The sequence below is a fragment of the Lactuca sativa genome, chromosome 6 (genome assembly GCF_002870075.4).
Source record: "Lactuca sativa cultivar Salinas chromosome 6, Lsat_Salinas_v11, whole genome shotgun sequence".
In the NCBI taxonomy this organism is placed as follows: Eukaryota; Viridiplantae; Streptophyta; class Magnoliopsida; order Asterales; family Asteraceae; genus Lactuca; species Lactuca sativa.
The window spans coordinates 69,257,624-69,262,829 of NC_056628.2; positions in this window are offsets into that span (position 1 = coordinate 69,257,624).

The window sequence follows — 5,206 nt, forward strand, 5'->3', positions numbered from 1 at the left end:
GCTCATTAGTTTCTTTTTTTTTATTTAAATTATTTGTTTAAATTTAAAAGATATAAAAATATTTTCATTATAATAATTTATTACTTTGTTATTTTCTTTTAAATTCAAAGTTTTCAAATATTTGAACTTTATATTAAACTTTTTTTTAATTAACATATGTAATACATGAGTCTTACAACTAGTCTATTTTAATAAATTAAGGTTTTTTCTTGCCACATGGCACACTCACATTCAATTTGCCAAATGCATTTTTGGTTATTTTAAATTAATTTTTTTCCACATGTCATTTTATGAGTTTTTCTATTTTATTAAATTCAATATAATACTTTAATATAATAAATACAATAAATATAATAATAAATGGATATCGATTTCATTAATTAACTTACTTTTTAATTTCAAAATTCACAAATTAAAGTTCGTTAGAAAAACTTATAAAATGACATGTGGAAAAAAAATTAATGCATAATAACCACAAAATGACATTTGCCAAATTGAACGAGTGTAACACGTGACAAAAAAATTATTCATTTATTAGGATATATATATATATATATATATATATATATATATATATATATATATATATATATATATATATATCCTAATAAATGAATAATTTTTTTGTCACGTGTTACACTCGTTCAATTTGGCAAATGTCATATATATATATATATATATATATATATATATATATATATATATATATATATATATATATATATATATATATATATATATATATATATATATATATATATATATATATATATATATATATATATATATATATATATATATATATATATATATATATATATATATATATATATATATATATATATATATATATATATATATATATATATATATATATATATATATATATATAAGGTGTCTTTCCGTGTTTATGTGCAATTTAGTGGTGTAAGTCGGAAAACGATTCCAATAATGGAAATAGAGGTACACATACTTAGATATTTAAAGCTTTTGTACATTGTGAAGATCACATCACAGAATTTGACATACATCAATTCCACTTTCCTTCCTACTATAAAAACAATATAATTACATAAATTTGGACATTTTTAAAACTACATCATGCAATGTTTTCAATTTTTCATAGTAGATATAGTTGGATTAGTGAAACTCTAATATGATTATTGAATCTTTGGTTTAAGACCATTAACATTTTGATTATTTGTCATTAACTACTTCGGCTCCATCAACAGTTCATATATCATCTATGTCATCCATAAAATTTTAAAACTTGTTTCTTTCCATTACTGACTTCGTCTGCCGTCTCAGTTGACCCTAAAAAATCTCATCAAATGATATTGCTATTGTTCCTCCCGTTGCAAACCCCTCCATTACTGAATGATCTTTCTGATTTTTATTATAAACCAGAACAAATATTATTATTAAACAAAACATAACTAGCAAAAAAAAATTCATATTATTACCATAATAATCTACTTACAAAAATGATAAATATGTAATTGCACATACCGGTAATCGCATTGTGAGTTTTTCACCGTCAACACCTTAACTTATTGGTAAAAAAAATGTATTGTTACACCATCATCATTACTCTTCACAATGTAGAAATAAAATGGTGTTAGTGTCATGTTAGCAAAAACCGCAATCCTAAAGGATCCCAAAATTCCCCTATCGGTTGCAGTCGACCTCATGGTGCAACCATATTTACCATTTGTTCCATTTTTTTAAAAATGTTACCAATACGCGATAAATTGTGATACAATTAATTTCAAGAAACTATAATTACTATTCCTCATAATCTTTATAATCTAAACTAGTTTATAATCTGTGAAAACCACGGTTATAAAATTACTTCAACTTTCATATTAAAAAATCAAAATTATCAATCAATTATTTTAAATAAATTATTACTTAAGATATATTTTTTAGTTATATAAAATTACAATCGTTGATTTAAATAAATACGTGAAATTATATCACCTTATAATCTGTATTAATTTGTTTTATTTTTTAATCCAATGTATTAATTAATATAATTAAAATGAAAAAAATTAAAATTTAATGTAATTAGGGTGGGAAATTTAAAGTTTAAAATTTGAAATGGATAATTAATATGTTGACAAGTGGCATGATAGGGGACATATAATATTAATGAGGAGTTCTAATATAATGACACTTGTAAATAATAGAATAAACTTATTTATTTATTAAAATAGGGATTAATGTTTGCATGTACTTATGTTACTCACATAGATTATGCAACATCTTTTCTTGTATTATCTGGAAATGAATCATTAATTTAATCAAAATCAGAAAATATAATGGTTTTAATAGACATAAAAATAACATAATGGTTTAATTTTTTTTTTTGGCATAAAGATAAAAACAACAGTTTTTTGTTTACCTGTGTAGTCGGGCCAATATCAAGTGGAACTATTGAACCTGGTTCGAGCTTGGAATAAAGGAAGACCGGCCAAGAATTAAATACACTAATCAACCAACTATAGTTGAATACACTAACCTGATGTGTTGAAACTCGATTCCTATTCTAATTTGAAATGTTATTTTATTTTATACACACTTAGTTGTTATAACATTTATAATTTAGTGGAAGGGAAATTTGAAAAATGTCAATGATCGGTATCATTTTTTCGAAATGTTAAATATATACATAACTTACTAATATTTTCCTTATCCAGAACTTCCATATAATGGTTTTGGTCTCTGCTAGCAAGTATATCGCCATCTATATTAGGATATAATGTTCTTAAAATAGTACATGGATAAAGTGAAAAACTACCCTTATCTTGTAACACCCATAAAAATCACAAGAAATTTAAACTTTTTAAAGCAGCCTAAATTCATAAAATTGTTTACAATCATTGTTTTCAAAACAGTTTCAAACATCAGAGTCTCCCAAAATTATAAGTCATAAACCAAGAGGATGTGTACGGTCACGCCTTCATCTTCCCGCGGTCATTCGAGGTACCTGAAACATAACCCAAAATTGTAAATTGTCACAACTAGCCTTTTTGGCTAGGAAATTTCACCCTCAAGTAAGCAAGGACTATTGTGAGACTTGTGCTAACACACCTAAGTGTTCAATATGAGTTCCTAAGGAGCCATATAGTGTTAGAATGCAAATCTCTCCCAAATCTCCCTAAGTATGTGAAGTCTCTCCCAAATCTTTCTAAGTATGCCAAATCTCTCCAAGTATAGTGAATCTCTCCCAAATATCTCCAAGTATGTGAAATCTCTCCTAAATCTCTCCACATATCTCAAATCTCTCTCAAATCTCCCTAAGTACCTTCCTCAGTCGAAAACAGCTCAAAACCGGAAGAGGAAACCCCAAAAGGAACCCTCTTGCTCTTGAACCCTCTTGCTCCTGAACCCTCTAGGTCCGGAATCCTCTTAGTCCGGAATACCTTCTTAGGAGCCAAAAGGAATTACATTTCGGAACCTTCCTGTTGACTCCAGAATTTTGAGAAATGCTCCGAAAATTAACTACAACTTCGGAATTCGCCTCTAAGTTTCGGATTTTAGACCATTTCGCACCTTTTTAGCATTTTAAGGTATTTTGACGTTAGGAATCCTACCAAACTCGTGTTTTTCTTAACTAAGACCCCTAAAACCCCTATTTAATACTAAAATTAATTATTTTAAGCATGTTTTTCATAAAAATAAATGTTTGGGATTTAGGAAAACCTTATCCTAAATCAAGATAAGGACAAAGAGGTTGACTTTGTGATTTGATGAAATCTTCATTTCCCATGCAAATCACAATATCCCATGCTTTACCCACCAAATATCCATACATGGATCACCAGATCCCCATGCACCACAGATTCCCTCCCTTTTCTCACTCTTAAGCACAACAGTAGAAGGAAATTTGGACCTTTCATATTTCCCTCTCATTTTCTCTAAAGATTCATTTCAAGAGCAAGAACAAGATCTAACTGAAAACAAAATTCTAAATCTCTCCCTGCAGTTGTAAGGTAAATTCCTCTACTCATCTAATATTTTATAATATCCCAAGATGAATCCATATTATTTTATTCATAATAATATGTGATGAACACCTTAAAGATAACCTTCCTCCCAGGGAAGTTCCTCATTTCAGCCAAGAGTTTAAGCTTGAGATCTTCACTCCATAACTCCAGACAACTCCTCAACTAACTCAAGGTGAGCTTCATACCCCACATTTTTCAATGTTTTAATGTTTTTGGGGGAGGGTACAAGTCAAATCTTGCCTAAATTCTTAAATGATTGCATATATACGTATGTTTGTATGTGTGTGTGAAATATTATTAGATTAATATTTTAGTAATTTACTCATGAACGTAAGATTTCACAATTTCATAAAGAACAGAGGATACTTTGGGTACAAAAGAGCCTCCCAAATATTGGGTGTGTCCAGTTTAACCCATTTATCTACGCTTTCATGTCTAGAGATAGAAGTTATAAGAAGGGACCTTGATAAATGGACACCATATCTAGTAATTTTTGAAAATGGAAACTTTGTGACTATTTGCAAACTATCAGGGAGTATTTTATAAATATTCAATATAAGTTTGCGTCAAGAAAATATACAAAAAGAGCCTTTATGACAGAGATATTTGCATGCCATAAGCTGTTGTCGTAAAACCTCCAAGAACATAAGTAATGTTCTATATGTCATAAACAGAAAATGCGTGTCATAATCGGCAGTTATAAATTTATACAAATTATAACTTGTCACTTTTTCTCTTGATTAAAATGACTTATTTTTCAATAAACGAAGAGGAACAAACACGAACACCAAGTTAACGAGCACAATCAACGATATGGAACGAGAACGATTTTTCTATTCAATGAGTACGAATTTCGTTATTTATCTAACAAATAATGTATCCTTAACGATTTCTCAAAAGGTTGTTAATATTCTAGTCAGACAAATCTCAAAGTACCTAAATATGAATATATTAGTGTACATCTAAAGTCCTGTAAGGAGTTATAGCCAGTCTCCTGGAGGGGGAGCAGGAATTTGTGTATAGATCTATACGGGGTTGACACCCCACACCTTCGTTGTTCACTACAGCTAGACAGGCCAGTCTAGGGTGACAAATGTCTTTTCCAAACCGAGGGTGCTTGAGAAACGCCAACACAGGCCTCCGTCATGATTAGTATGGTTATAACGACTCACTAGAATATGTTTTATTAACTAGAA